Here is a 17,208-nt window from a genome sequence, read left to right on the forward strand (position 1 = left end):
AGGCACAGGGGAGAAAAACATTCTTCCCTAAATTAATAAGACTAAAGTTACTTGAGGCATTCAAACTGCTGACAAGTCTGGTATTAATCACTTGTTTTGGGACTGAAATTTATAGCCAAGCCCAGGACTAAGACTGATATTCCCTGTTAAAAATTACTTTGAAAAGTTTCTACAGGTAAGGTCCTGAAATCAGTCCTTTAAATGGAAAGTGAGATTTTTCCCCTCTTGCTTAAAAAGAGAAGTTATCTTAAGTCGAGTGTCTACACAGTCCTTCTGCTTTGTTAAAGTTGGTAGGACTGTGCACAACAGTCAGCTGCTCTGTGTTCAGGCACCGGTGCCCATCAGCAGTCTCTACACACCCCACCTCATCAGTGTTCTTCTTCAGGAAAGTAGAACTACAGAAGTGGAAGAGAGCCAAAATTCAGGAAAAAACTCTGTGAAAATGAGAAAGTTTCCAGAGAGGCTAACTGGCCAGGTGGCAAATGTAATGAGCAGCAGGAGCAGCCTGGGGCACAGTTGCTCTGGCTCTGAGCCCTTTGCGCTTCCCGTTCGCCACATAGCAGAGGTACCTCTGTACAGGAGCCCCACTTTCCTCTGCAGGTCTCTTCTCATCATGGTTAGCTGTTCTGCCTAATGCAGGTTAACTGGAACCCCAGAGACACCCTGGCTGCTTTGGGGTCTTACAATTTAATGAGAGCTGACTAGCGTTATTAATGCATCACTGTTAATCTGATGCTTTTACAGTCATCCATATCCCTGTATAAAAATGGGGGTCATGGAAAATCTCACTCAGATTTGAAATTGGGGCACTTCTTATCACCCAGAATCTGTTAGATTCTTTCTTTCTAAATGTGACCCTTTCAGATAAAAAGTATGTATCTTTGAGATACTGTTATTCTCTTTAAATTCTGCTTTAGAAAATTCTGGTAGTGGTTTAGAAAAACCCTTACCTTTACCTCAGGAGTCTCATTGCTTCTTTACTGTTGACACCTTTTCTAAAGTGTCACTTAAGGAGATATTTTGTTGGAACATGACAGCAAATTTTTTGAGAATTCTTGAAAATGATGATAAGAATATCCCAATGTTTATGTACTTAAGTGTATCAATTTCTATCTGATTTTTATCATCGCATGTTTAATAATAGTTATTTTCCACTATTTTGGTTGAAATAATGTATCTAAAATACATTGAAACATATCTAGTTATCCAGTGTAAAAATTTTAGAAATTACCTATCCACCCAAATGACTTATAACTTCATGTCAAACATGTGGATATTTGAAAATATATAAATAATTAATGTAAAATTTTCCAATTTATCCAAAATATTTTCTAGATGTGATTGTTAATTTAGTAGTTTAGAACTTTCATTTGGGAAGTTTTATGTTCTATTAGTACTCTCGAGTAGAAAAGATTCATTAATTGGATTAATAAGTGGCACTGTTTATGAAATCTGCAATGTAAGGGAAAAAATAGAAGCTAATAGATAATATAAACTGAATACCTGGAAACACCAACATCGGTTCATAAAAGGGAAACATTGCCAAGGGCAGGGCCAGGTGCAAAAACAATTCTGGAAATTTTTGTTTCCACTGTCTCACCTCAATTCCAAGAAACATTAGGAGCTTTATTATTGAATGTTATCATTTAAAAATATCTTCCAGCTTTTAATTTATACTAAATTTTCATTTATAACATATAAATGAATATAGATCAATCACAATAGATTCAAAGATGGGACAGTATACATTTGGAAACTTTTACACCTTTTAAAATAGTTATTAAACCTGTCCTCCAGTGATTCCTTTCAGTGATAGATTTTTTTTCATCTTGCAAACAACTACATACAGGGAAATGTCCTAGCATGTCAGCAGTTTTTAATTGCAAAGGGCATAATATTTGCATGGAATGTACATGGACAAGATTGGGCAACATGATCTAGTGATAATGCAGTTAGGTACATTCAGTCCTGGGTGAAACAATCATTTTCCAAGGGTATTGATGAATCAAATGATGACAGTGCAAGAAGAGGTTGCAAAGGACGTTTCTTATCACTCTTCACCTACTAAAGCTTTTAATTAATGACTTAGATTAAGATGGAAGACTAGTGATATAAAAGTAGTCATTGATATAAACAGAAGGATAGTTAGCATGTTGAATTACAAGGTTTGAAATAAGGGATTGAAGAAAACTACAAAAATTTTAGTTTCTTTTTCTGTTACAGGTGGAAAAATGGAGGAGACTTAGCAGATTGATGTTAACAGTGAAAAATGTTTAGTCTTGGATTTTGATTCTCAAGAGAGATCAGAACTAGAAAGACCTAGTTTAATAGCATTTCTTGTAAAAAAGACTAGAGAATTTAGGCAATTGCAAGTTCAGCGTAGATCAACAGCATTACTGTGGAAGTTAGAATCCTACAATACATAATAAAAAGTATTAGTATGAATGGTTTATAATTTGCAAGGCACTTTTTGAAAACAAAAGTTGCTTTTCTATGCAATTTACATAATGCAAAACATCCATCTTAGTGTAGTGTTCTGAGTACCAACAAAGGCATACAGTTATATCACCACCACCACAATTAAGATGCAGACCATTTCCATCATTCCAGTTTTCTCCTGGCCCTTTTAACCAACCCCTCCCCTTACCCCAGTCCCTCGTAACCACTGAGTATTTTCTGATACCATAGTTTTGCAAAACATTTTTCATATAACTTTTAAAAATGTAATTCTCATAAGATCCCTACAACACAATATTACTAAGCCTATTTTATACATGAGGAAATTAGAGTTCAATTAAGCAACTTGCCAAAAGTTCCACCATACAAGTATTGGAGCCAGGACTTAAACCCTCATTTTCTGACCCTGAATGCTAAACACTTCCCTTGACCCTTCTAACTAGCCCCCTTGCTCCAAAAGCCCCACCATTCTCTGCAATGTTCCATTATCTCTAAGGGGAATCCTGTTAGGGGCCAGTATTTACCTTTCACAGTAATATACTAAAGGAGGGACTAGAGCAGGGTTTCTCAATCCTGTTTTTCATCATCATCCCCCAAAAGAGTCTTTTTACTATTTTTTTTCCAAATCACACCCCCCCCAATTAATTTTAACACCATAAGTATACTATACATCTGTGTGTGTACTCTATGTATCTATATTTTATATATAAAACATTTCTTTCATCCATCTCAAGAACATTTTGCCCCCTTTGAGAATGCTTAGACTAGAGCAGTAGTCTTCAACCATTGTCCCACCTGGTGTGCATGACACAACCCTTGTGTATGAGACACATTCCTGATGTTATGTCCAAATTTTCACAACACTAAAAATTTTACAGTAAATAGCACAGCAGACTTTTGACATGATGCTCATGAAATTGTCTTAAAATCATGTAGGTAAGTAAAATCAGCCATTTCAAATAAGCTTCAAAATTATTTAACAGAAGTTAAAATACGGCTGAACTAATTTTTAAAAATAATTTTTCTAAAGTTCTCTTTTAACCTGGATCCAGAGTTCATCATATAGTAAGGCGAAAAAGTAGTTCTATTGAAGAATAATCATTAATAAATTTTATTTCTATTAAATAATACAATGCATACAATGTATAGCTTTTACATGTTGTTAATGTGAATATGATTCTTGTAAATGTATCTTGCTTCATTGCTTTATCTGCCTTTTATCAAACAGTCCCAATTGAAGGGTCCTGAAAAACAGATGTATCTTCAATTGCCCTATATGCAATGTAGAGGAAGATGCATTTCTAACCTTTTTAAAATTTATTTTTATAGAGGTGAACTACACATAACATGAAATTTACCATCGTAACCATTTTTAAGTGTATTAAATACAAATTCCTATGTATCCATCGCCAACATTCATCCCTGTGACTCTTTTCATCTTATAAAACTGAAACACTATACCTTTTTCTCCCCACTTCCCCAGCCCATGGCTGCCACCATTATACTTTCTGTCTTTATGATTTTACCTATTCTGAGTACCTCATGTAGGTGGAATCATACAGTATTTGTCATTTTATTACTGGCTTTTTTTTACTTAATATAATGTCCTCAAAGTTCATCCCTGTTAAAGAATATTGCAGAATTTCTTAAGGCCAAATAATATTCCATTGTATGTATATATCACTTTTTGCATATCCATTTATCCTTCAATGCATATTTGGGTTGCTTCCACATTTTAGCTACTGTGAAAAACGCTGCTATAAACATGGATGACAAATACCTCTTTTAAATTCTACTTTCAATTCTTTTGGATGTATACCGAGATGTGGAATTGGTGGGTCGTATGGGAACTCTTTAAATTTTATTGTGGAACCACCATACTGTTTACCATAGCAGCTACAATATTTTACATTCCCACCAACAGTGCAAAAGGGCTCCTATTTCTCAACATCTTCACCAGCACTTCTTGTTTTCTGTTGTTGTTTTTGATTTTCTGATAGTAGCTATCCTAATGAGTGTGAGTAGTATCTCACTATAGTTTTGATTTGCATTTCCCTAATGATTAGTGATGTTGAACATCTTTTCATGTGCCTGTTCATCATTCATATATCTTTGGAGAAATTTCTGCTCAAGTCCTTTTCCATTTTTAAATCAGGTTGTTGATATTTTGGTTGTTGAGATTTAGGAATTCTCTGTGTATTCTGGATATTAATCCCTCATAAGATACGTGACTTATATTTTCTCCCATTCTGTGGGTTGCCTTTTTATTCTGTCTATAGTATGTTTTGGTGAACAAAATTTTTAAATTTTTCATGAAGTCCAATTTGTCTATTTTTCTCTTGTTGCCTATGAATTTGGCATCATATCCAAGAAATCCCTGCCAAATCCAATGTTGGGAAGTTTTGTCCTGTGTTTTCTTTCAAGACTTTTACAGTTTTAGATTCTTGATCCATTTTGAGTTAATTTTTGTATATGGTGCTAAATAAGGAACCAATTTCATTCTTTTGCATGTGGGTATCCAGTTTTCCCAGTTTGATGAAAAGACTGTTTCCATTTGCTGCAAAGACTATTTCCTATTGAATAGTATTGACACCGTTGTCAAAAATAATTTGTCCATGTATGTAAGGTTTCATATCTGGCCTTTGCATTTTATTCCATTGCTCTGTATGTCTGCCTTTATGCCAGTACCAACAGTTTTGATTTCTGTAGTTTTGTAGTAAATTTTGAAATCAGGAAGTGTGAGTCTTCTGTTTTTCTTCTTTTTTGAGTTTGTTTTGGCTACTGGGGTCCTTTGAGATATTCCATATGAATTTTAGGATTGTGTTTTCTATTTCTATAAAAATACCATTGGAATTTTCTTAGGAATTGCACAAGACTGTAGATTGCTTTGGGTGTTCACATTTTAATGATATTAAGTCTTCCAATTCATGCACATAGGATATGCATATAGGATATTTATTTATATCTTCTCTAATTTCTTTCACCGCTGTTCTCTAGTTTTCATTGTATAAATCTTTAACCTCCTTGGTTAAATATATTCCTAAGGATTTATTCTTTTTGATGATATTGTAAATGGAATTGTCTCTGTAATTTCCTTTTCAGATTGTTCATTGTTTATGCATAGAAGTTCAATTGAGTTTTGTGTGTTGATTTTGTATCCTGCAACTTTGCTGAATTTCATTTACAGTTTTTGTATAATCATTAGGGCTTTCTTACATATAAGATTATGTTATCTGTAAACAGAGATCACTTTACCTCTTCCTTTCCAGTCTGGATGCCTTTTATTTCTTCTCCTTGCCTAATAGCTCTGGGTAGACTTTCTAGTACAGTGTTGAATAAAAGTGGTGACAGTGGGCACAGTTGCCTTGCTTCTAATCTTAGAGGAAAAGCTTTTGGTCTTTCACCATTGAGTATGATGTTTGCTGTGGGTTTTTCATGTATGGCTTTTATTATGTTCAGATACTTTTCTTCTATGCGTAGTTTGTTGAGTACTTTTATCATTAAAGGGTGTTGAATTCTGTCAGATGCTTTTTTTGCATTAACTCAGATCTTGTGCTTTTTTCCCTTCATTCTGTTGATGTGATGTATTACATTGATCAATTTTTGTATTTTGAACTATCCTTGCATTCCAGGAATAAATTTTACTTGGTTGTAGTATAACCTTTTTAACATGCTACTGAATTCTGTATTCTCATATTTTGTTGAGAGTTCTTGTATCAGTGTTCATAAAGGGTTTTGGAGTGTAGTTTCCGTGTATCTTTGTATCAGGATAATGCTTTGCTATTAGGGTAATGCTGGCCTCATAGAATGAATTTGGAAACATTCTCTCATCTGTTTTTTAGAAAGTTTGAGAAAAATTAGTATTAGTTCTTTAAATGTTTTGTAGAGTTCACCAGTAAAGCCGTCAGGTCCAGAGATTGTCTTTGTTGGGAGATTTTTGGTTACTAATTTAATAATCTTACTGATTAAAAGTCTATTCAGATTTTCTATTTCTTTGTAATTTAATGTTGGTAGTTTTGTGATTCTAGGAATTTGTCCATTTCATCTAGCTTATCCAATTTATTGGTACACAAATACCATAGTGTACTCCTACAATTCTTTTTATTTCTGTAGAATTGATAGTAATGCCTCCACATCCATTTCTAATTTTAACAATTTGAATCTTCTCTTTTCTTAATCCATTTAATTAAAGGTTGTCATTTTTCTTGATCTTTTCAAAGAACCAAATTTTGTTTTCATTGAATTTCTATTTTTTTGATCCTCTATTTCTTTGATCTCTAATCTTTATTATTTCCTTCCTTCTGCTAGCTTTGTGTTTTTTTTCTTCTTTTTCTAGTTCCCTATATTGTTAAATTAGGTTTTTGATTTGAGATTTTTCCTGTTTTTTAATATAAACGATTACAGCTATAAACTTCCTCCTTAGCTCCATTTTGTCTCATCCCATAAATTTTGGTATGTTTGATTTTTTTTCACTCATATTTTAAGTATTTTATAATTTCCCTTGTGATTTTTTTCCTTTGATCCATTGATTGTTGAAACACGTATTGTTTAATTCCACAGTTTTGTGAATTTTGCAATTTCCTTTATGTTTTTTATTTCTCAGTTCATTCCATTGTGGTCAGAGAAGATACTTTTATGTGATTATCTATATTTTTAAATGTATTGAGACTTAATTTGAGATCTAACATATGGTCTATACTGAAAAATGTCCCTTATACACTTGAGAAGATTGGAGATTCTGTTGTCAGGTAAATATTCTGTTATGTCTGATAGACCTAGTTGGTTTGCTGTTTTTGAAGTCCTCTATTTCCTTATCTTCTGTCTGGTTGTTTTGTCCATTGTTATGAGTGGGGTACTGAAGTCTCCAATTACTATTGCAGAACTATTGTATTTCTCCCTTTAATTCTGGCCATTCTTCCTTCATATATTTTGATGGTCTGCCATTAGATGTGAAATTTTTCATAATTGTTTATCTTCTTGCCATATTGGAATTTTTATTAATATAAAATGTCCTTCTTTGTACTTGAAACCTCTTTTGCTTACGATATGCATGGAATGTCTTTTTCTAACCTTTTGCTTTTAACCTGTTTGTGTCTTTGGATCTCAAGTGAGTCTCTTGTAGGCAACATATAGTAGAATGATATATTTTTATTCATTTTGCTAACCTCTACCTTTTGGTTGGAGAGTTCAATTATTTACACTTAAAGTAATTACTCTTAAGGAGGGACTTCTATCATTGTGCTATTTGTTTTCTATATGGCTTACAGCTTTTTTGTCCCTGATTTTCTGCATCACTATTTTCTTTTGAGTTTAGTTGAGATTTTTGTAGTGAAATGTTTAAATTCCTTTCTCATTTCCTTTTGTGTACATTCTATAGCTATTTTCTTTGTGGTTTACCATGGGGATTACATTTAGCATCCTGATGTATAACACTCTAATTTGAATAAATACAAGCTTTATTTCAATATCATACAAAATCTCTGTTCCTTTACAGCTCCATCCCACCCTTTTCAGTTGTCAATGTCACAAAACTATATCTTTATACATATGTGCCCTAAACATAAATAATTATTTTTGTTTTAGATTTTCAACATCTTTCTCTTTGTTGAGCTGTAACATTATATTACTTTCATATGTGCAACATAATGATTTAACATATGTATATATTGGGAAATGATGACCACAGTGGGTCTAGTTAACATCCATCAGCACACATAGTTAAAATGATTTTCTTTTGATGAGAACTTTTAAGATCTATACTTTTATCAACTTTCAAATGTACATTACAGGAATAACCAAATAGTCACCATGCTGTACATTACATTCCTAGGACACTTATTTTACAACTGGGATTTTATACCTTTAGACCACCTTCACCCAATTCACCTACCCCCCTCTCCCCCAATTCCTTATCACCACACACCAACTCTGGTAACCACCAATTTATTCTCTATATCTGTGAGTTCTGTTTTTTTTTTTCCAATTGCACACATAAGTGAGATTGTATGGTATTTGTCTTTCTCTTTCTGATTGATTTCACTTAGCATAATGCCCTCAAAGTCCCTCCATGTTGTTATGGATGGCAGGATATCTTTCTCTTTTTTTGGCTGAGTAATAGTCATTTATGTGAAATATGCCATCTTCTTTATCCATTGATGGACACTTAGGTTGTTTTCCTGTCTTGGCTACTGTAAATAATGCTGCAGTGAACATGGAGGTACATATATCTTTTTGAGTTAGTCGTTATATTTATTTAGGATAAATACTCAGAAGTGGGATTGCTGGATCATATGATAGTTCTATTTTTATGTTTATGAGAAACCTCACACAGTTTTCCATAATGTCTGCACCAGTTTACATTCCTATCAACAGTGCACAAGGGTCTCCTTTTCTCCACATCCTTGCTGATGCTAGTGATTTCTTTGTCTTTTGATAATAGCTATTCTAACAGTTATGAGATGATATCTCATTGTGGATTTGATTTGCATTGCCCTGATGATTTCTGATGTTGAGCACCTTTTCACATATCTGTTGGTCATTTATATTGTCTTTGGAAAATGTATATGCTGATCCTCTCCCCTTTTTTACATCATATTTATTTGTTCTGGTTTTGTTTTTGCTATTGAGTTGTAAGAGTTCTTTATTTATTTTAGATATTTACCCTTTATCAGATATATGATTTGTAAGTATTTTCTTCCATTTAGGAGGTTACCTCTTCATGTTGTTGATTGTTTCTTTTGCTATACAGAAATGTTTTAGTTTGACATGTCCCAATTATTTTTGCTTCTTTTGCTTTTGCTTTTGCTTTTGGTGTCCAATCCAAAAATCCATTGCCAAGACCAAGGTTGAGGACCTTACCTCCTATGTTTTCTTCTATGAGTTTTATGGTTCGGGACCTTATATATATTCAAGTCTTTACTCCATTTTGAGTTCATTTTTATGCATGGTGTGAGATAGTAGTCCAGTTTCATTCTTTTGCATGTGACTACCTAGATTTCCCAGCACCATTTATTGAAGATACTGTCCTTTCCCCACTCTATAATCTTGCCTCATTTATTGTAAATTAATTGACCATATATTCATGAATTAATTTCTGGGCTCTATCTTCTGTTCCATTGATCTATGTGTTTTTGTTTGATTTTGTTTTTGCCAATACCATATTGTTTTGTTTGCCATAGCTTTGCAATATAGTTTGAAATCAGGAAGCCTGATAATGCCTGCTTCGTTTTTCTTTCTCAGTACTGCTATTTGCAGTCTTTTGTGACTCATAAAATCCAAATTTTATGATTGTTTTGTTTATTTCTGTGAAATATGTCATTGAAATTATGGTAGGGATTGCACTGAATCTGTAGATTGCTTTGGGTAATATGGACATTGTAACAATACTATTCTTTCAATCCATTAACACAAACTATCCATTTATTTGTGCCTTCTTCAGTTTCTTTCATCAGTGTCTTATAGTATTCAGTGGACAGTTCTTTTACCTCCTTGGTATTACTACTTACTTTATATGCAATTGCAAATGGAATTTTTTAATTTTTCTTTCACATAGTTTGTTTTTAGTATATAGAAATGCAACTGATTTTTGTATATTGATTTTGTATCTGGCAACATTACTGAATTCATTGATTAGTTCTAATGGTTTTTTTGGGAGAATCTTCAGTGTTTTCTATATCTGATATCATGCCATCTGCAAAGTGACAGTTGTATATTTTCCTTTCCAATTTGGATGTCTTTTCTGTCTTCTTTTTTCTTTTTTGCCAAATTGCTTCTAATAGGACTTCTAATACTATGTTGAATAAAAGTAGCAAGAGTAGGCATCCTTGTCTTGTTACTGATCTTAGAAGAAACATTTTCATCACCATTTATTATTTTATTAGCTGGTGGTTTGTCATATATGGCCTTGGTTATGTTGAGGTGCATCCCCTCAATACCCACTTTGTTGAGTGTTTTTATCATAAATGGATGTTGAATTTTGTCAGATGCTTTTTGTGCATCTTTGAGATGATGGTATGATTTTTAGCTTTCATTTTGTTAATGAGGATTTTTGAAGAATGCTCATCTGGAATGTTGGCCTATAATTTATTTTCTTGTAATATCAAGGCAACTAATCATTCCTTTAAATGCATTAGTCTCTTACACTATCTAGAAAACAAGATTCAGAGTTACAAACCAAATTACAGGATTACAAGTTTTTACACTAATTTTTTTCTATATCTTAAATACATTAGTTTCTTAAATGACATAGAAAACAAAAAGTGCAGTTACAAACCACTGTTACAATATTAGTTTTATAATTATGCCTGTATTTACCTTTATTGAGATCTTTATTTCTCCATACAGCTTCAAGTGTCTAGTATTCTTTCATTTCACTGTGCAGGGCTCCGTTGAGCATTTTTTCTAAGCAAGTCTAGTGTGGTCACTAACTCCCTCAGCTTATGTTTATCTAAGAATATTTTAATTTCTCCCACTTTTGAGTGACATTTTTGCTATATATAGGACTCTTGGTTGACAGGCTTTTTTTTCTTTTAGCATTTGGAGTATATCATCAGTCTTCAGGCCTTCAAAGTTTTTGATAAGAAATAAGCTGATAAAATTTAATTGAGGGCTGCTTCTATGTGGTAATTCACTTCTCTCTTGCTGCTTTTGAAGATTCTCTCTTTGCCTTTGGCTTTTGAAATTTTGATTATAATGTGTCTCTATATGACTCTTTAGAATCCTTTGAACTTCTTGGTATTTATTTTCATGTCTTCCATCATGAAGTTTTCAGCCATTATTTCTTCAAATATTCTCTCTGCCCCTTTGTCCCTTCCTCTGAGACTCCCGTGGTGTGTATGTTAGTCTACTAGCTGGTGTCCCACAGATGCATTAGGCTCTGTTTGCTTTTCTTCAGTCTTTTTTCTTCCTGTTCTTCAGACCTGATAATTTCCATTGTCCTATCTTTATGTTTACTGCGTCTTTTCTCTGTCTGTCTTTCTAGTGAAGTTTTCATTGCAGTTATTGTGTTTTTCATCTCTAGAATTTATTTTGGCTTCTTCTTGGGTTTTGTTTCTCTTTACTGATATTTCCATTTTGTTTACACATTATTTCCTTTACCTTTTCTACATCTCCCTTTAGTGTTTTTGAGTATCTGTAAGGTAGTTTTTCATAATCTTTATCTAGTATATCTACCATCATGTCTTTTTCAGAGACAGTTTCTATTGATTGATTTTTTTTTTCTTGAGTGAACCAAGCTTTCCTGTGTCTTTGTATGCCTTGTGATATTTAGATGTTAGTGGATATTTGAATCTAATATGATAACTTTGGAAATCAGATTCTCCACCTCCTCCAGGGTTTTTATTTTTGTTTTTGTTTTGGTTGTTTTTCTTTTTTGACTGTTGTGGACACTTTGTGCCAAGATCAGCCTGAAGGGTAAACTTAAGGTCTTCTTAGTTTTTTTTTTGAGCCTTTCCTTGGGTATACACAGTTACTTTCTAATTATCACCATGTCTGAAGTTGTTTTTAATGCCTGACTCCTGAAAGGGCAAAAAGCAAAAAATCAAACATGGGAGGGGCATGGGTGCCAGACCTTAAAATCTTCTAGAGGTCACTTTACCCAAGAGGAAGGAGCTTTCAACAAGAGAGGATGTGCAACAACAGTGGCTTCCTACTTCTTCATACCTCTTAAGCAGCAATCAGCATTCAGAGCACAAATCCCTTATATTGAAGGGTAGCACCTCTTTACTTATTCTGGCTCCTGCAAGCTGTATGTAAACTATCCAGTAACAAGACACATCTGCTTTGCAGTATGGTTGCTATGTGTTTGCTACTGTGCTAAGAGCTGAAATTGACCAAAATGAACCACAGTTGAGTGTTCAAGCCTTCCCCTGGAAGTTACCAGCCTTTAATAGACTCCAGAGTTCCACAACAGTTTTATCAGCCATATTCTGCTAGTGCAATTGTTGTCTTGTTGAGGAAACAGATTCCTTGTGCTTACTACACCATCTTTCCAGAATTCTCTCCTTACCTTTTTTCCACTTACTTTTACCTTGTTGGTTATTTAAAAATAAGTCAATTTAAAATTTATAGGCTTCTATGAATGGAAATAATTGCCACAGCTATTTCTAACAGTCTGCTGCAGCATTGAAAAAAAAGGTCTAAAGGAAAGCATAGGTCTTATTTAACTGAAACTTTTTCATCTGGCCAAAGAAACATTGTAGTGCAAATGATGAGAGTAGATTTATTATATAGTACACTTTGAATCTAATCTAATTTAATTTATAAATAAATAAAATTGTCCAAAAGTTTCTATTTTGTTAAAAAGGATAAATTGCAGCAGACATATCTCAAAACTGACTATGACTGGTTGAGAAGTGCTAGTCCTGAGAGGATGAAACTGAAGAGATAAGTTATTACTCAAACACAACTAACATATAATGATGGAACAGAGGATAACAGCAATAAATATACTGGTTCAAACAGGAAGAAAATCCAAGGTGGAAAGAAACCATTAATCAAAGGTGGTTTTGATATCCAGCCTACCAAATGTTGGGATTCTCTTGAGTTGGTTTCAGGGCCTGGGACTACTTCTCCATGACTTTAAACCCTCTTGGTTCTTGGTACTACCCTCTGAGTCATTCATTTTTAATGAAAGGCAGCATGTGTTTGCAGCTGATTAGTTTTATCAGTGTGTTCCCAATAGAATTTTGGGGATCCAATATTTTCCTTTATTTATTAATTTTTTTTAATTGAAGTATCATTGATATGCAATCTTATATTGGTTTCCAATGTATAACACATGGTTCAGCAACTAGTTACCTGTATTTTTAAATCCTTACCCTCTCTAGTGCAGTTAGTATCTGTCAGCATAGGAAGATGTTACAGAATCACTGGCTATATTCTCCATGCTATACTACCATCCCCATTACAAACTTATATTTTTGAGATTTTTGTGCCCCTTTATTTCCCTTACCCTCCCTACCCACCTATCCCCAACCCATCCTCCATGGTAACCACCAGTCACTTCTCAGTGTCTATGAGTCTGCTGCTGTTTTGTTCATTCTGCTTTGCTTTGTATTTATATTCCACAAAGAAGTGAAATCATATGGTATTTGTCTTTCTCCACCAGGCTTTTTTTCACTGAGCATAATACCCTCTAGGTCCATCCATATTGTTGCAAATGGCAGGGTTTTCTTTTTATGGTTGAATAATATTCCATTGTATATATGTATCATCACATCTTTTTTATCCACTCATCTGTTGATGGATACTTTGGTTGCTTCCATATCTTGGCTATTGTAAGTAATGCAGCATAGGGGGATGTGTCTTTTCAGATCTGGAATTTTGTTTTCTTTGGGTAAATTCCCAGGAGTGGAATTACTGAGTCTAATGGTATTTCTATATTTAGTTTTTTGAGGAACCTCCATACTGCTTTCCACAGTGGCTGCACCAATTTGCATTTCCACCAACAGTGTAAGAGGGTCTCCATTTCTCCACATCCTCACCAACATTTGTTATTTCTTGTCTTTTGGATAGTGGCCATTTAACTGGTGTGAGGTGATGTCTCATTGTGGTTTTGATTTGCGTTTCCGTGATGATTAATGATGTGGAATATCTTTTCATGTGCCTGTTGGCCATCTATATTTGTTCTTTGAAAAAATGTCTGTTCAGGTCCTTCACTCATTTTTTCATCAGGTTATTTGTTTTATTGGTGTTGAGGCATATGAGTTCTTTATATATTTTGGGTTATCAGATGAGTCATTTATGAGTATATTCTCTCATACTGTAGGATGCCTTTTTGTTCTGCTGATGGTGTCCTTTGCTCTGCAGAAACTTTTTAATTTGATCTTAGTCCCACTTGTTCACTTTTGCTTTTGTTTCCCTTGCCCAAGGAGATTTGTCTAGGAAAAAACTGCCCATGCTTATGTTCAAGAGAGTTTTGCCTATGTGTTCTTCTAAGAGTTTTATGGTTTCTTGTCTTATGTTTCGATCTTTAATCCATTCAATATTCTCCTCTTATTTTGCACCCTTTCTTTCCCTTTCATTCTAAGTTGGCAGTGTTTCTGTTGAAACAAATTTACAGATCTGTGGATTTCACTGGGATTCACTCCGTTAAGAAAAAGACACATCCATAGATCTTTTCCAAAAAGAGCCCCAAAAAACCCTTCTCTATCTCAGGCTCATACTAAGATAGTTGGGGTCAATGCTTTTTAATTCCTAGAAGCCTTCTGGTTTAATTGAAAAGATCTTTGAGACATACCCTTAGTAATCTGAGAGGGACCTTTGTGTGGCTGAATAATCTGATCTTTTGATCTTTCTGACATTTTAGCAAAAGGTTATATATTCACACTCAACCTTTTCTTTTGAACCTACTTTCCTAATAATAAATCTCTTCATTTTAGTGTCTTTTGACATCCATAGAGTCAGAATTTAAAAAATCAACTCCTGTTGCCTTTTTATCTAACAGTTCTTACCTCAATTACAGTTACTCAAATGTTCTTACAATCGCTCATCCTCCCTTTTTCCCTCTCCATCCTTCTCTCTCTCTCTCTCTTTCTGTGTCTCCCTTTCATTCTCTTTCTCTCTCTGATTTTACTCTAAGCAGCAAGATGAAACCATGTGGTGCTTTGAAACATTGCTTGGAAACAAACTGTATATCCAGGCTGGTTGCTTATAAGTGCTGCTTCCCATAACTGCAGGATATGGTTTTGCCAAACTTTTTGCCAGTAGAACAAGGATCTCCCTTCTTCCAGTTTCCAGTAATATGTTTTTCATTTCCTTCTAAACCCTCAAAACAGCTGTATCCTTAAAGACTGTATTTCTACCAACAATCTCTACATGGCATTTTAGGCTTTCTCTGTCATGTTACATAAATTCTTCCAGTCTCCTCCCACTATCCATTTCCAAAGCCACTCCCACATCTTAATTATTTGTTTACAGTAGCACCCTACTTCTAGGTACCAAATTCTACTAGTTTTAAATTGTGTAAGAAATCACCACTAATCTAGTGCCATAAAACAACAAACATTTGCTTTCTCACAGTTTCCATGGGTTGGATGTCCATGCAAAACTTAAGTGGTCCTCTGCTCTTGGTCTCACAATGCTGAAATCAAGGTAGCAGCTGGGCTGCATTTTCATGTGGGACTTAAGGGAAGACTCTCTTTTCAAGATCATTCAGGTTGTTGGCAGAATTCATTTCCTTGCAGCTGCATGATTAAGGACCCCAGTTTCTTAATGGCTGTGAGTTCAACACCTCAGGTGCACATTCATCCCCTGCCATGTATTTCTCTGACAGGCCCTTTCTGAACATAGCAGCTTACTTCTTCAAAGCCAGCAGCAGAGTCCTCACTCCAGTGTAAGACTGAGTCTTATATAATGTAACATAATCAAGGGAGTGATATCCTGTCACCTTTACCATATTTTATTGATCAGAAGCAAGTCACAGGTTCTGTTTGCATCCAAGGAGTACAAGAGTGTGACTCACTGGGAGTCACTGTAGGGTATGTATCCCAAAGGTGGTGTAGTAGGCTGAATAATGTCCCCTGGAAATATCAGGTTATAATCCTTGGAAACAATAAATGTTACCTTATCTGGGGGAAGAAGGGGAGACTTTGCAATCATATTAAGATAGATATATTGAGATAAGGGGATTTTCCCGGATTATCTCAGTGGGCACTAAATACAATCACATGTATCCTTATAAGAAGGAGGCAGAGGGAGCTTAGACACAGACAGAGAGGAGAAGGCCATGTGAAGATGAAGAAGTGAGAAATTTGAAGATGCTATCCTTGATCAAAGAATGAGGTGATGTGGCCACAGCCAAGGCATGCTGCCAGCCAGCAGAAACTGAGAACATATTCTCCCCTAGAGTCTCTGTAGGGATTCCGGCCCAGTTTACATCTTAATTTCTGATACTGATTTCACTCTTCTGGTCTCCAGAACTGTTAGAGGATAAGTTTCTGTTGTTTTAAACCACTCAGCTTGTGATAATTGTTATAGCAGCCAAAGGAAACTAATACTGATAGTTACTGATACCTCAATGTTACTTTCTTTATGGATTTCACTGGTTACTCAATGAGGTTGAGTGTCTTTCCTAAGATTATTGACTGTCCAGGAGTTTTCTTCTATGAATTTTTAAACTCATATCTTTTGTCTCTCTTTTTAACATTTACTTATTGATTAGTAGGAATTCTTTACGTAGTCTGCTAATCCTCTATTAGTTAACCAAATTACTGAAGAGATATTAATCTGTTCCAGTCTATAGCTGGCCTTTGTACCTTTTTATGGTATTTTTTGCATTCAGAAGATTTTTTTTCATCTTTCTGGAAAATTTAAAACATACCCCAAAGAAGAGAGGATAGTATAAAAAAAATCTTCCCTGTATCCCTCACTCAGCTTCAACAATTACCAATATCTTTTTCCCAGTATTCATCTTTTCTGTTAAGTTTTGTACTTTTTGTGCATTATCTACGAAATCCTTAGATTGTGTTGCTCTTATTTTATGGCTGAGTATTTCTGTCATGATAGAACACTCATCCTTTTTGTCATAACACTGTTCTTTATCACCTTTACTTTTATATAAATGCTCTCTTATGTGTAGCAATTTCTAATATATACAAAGCATTATCCCATCCATGTTTATCTATACCTTCTTCCTGAACAACATGTACTTTTCTTATTCATCACAAGCTATTGATTGAGATCTTGGGAACTTGCCAGTTGTCCCAGTAACATGATACATGTCACCGTAGAGCTTGTTGAAAATACCATGTG

At 34.4% G+C, this 17,208-nt stretch overlaps 1 protein-coding gene across 11 annotated transcripts in view; it reads left to right on the top strand.

Annotated features, from left to right (window-relative positions):
* Window positions 1–17,208, top strand: part of FAM13A (family with sequence similarity 13 member A) — a 320,862-nt gene that overhangs the window by 120,602 nt on the left and 183,052 nt on the right. The window lies entirely within an intron of this gene.

This window comes from Manis javanica, chromosome 5 (genome assembly GCF_040802235.1).
Source record: "Manis javanica isolate MJ-LG chromosome 5, MJ_LKY, whole genome shotgun sequence".
In the NCBI taxonomy this organism is placed as follows: Eukaryota; Metazoa; Chordata; class Mammalia; order Pholidota; family Manidae; genus Manis; species Manis javanica.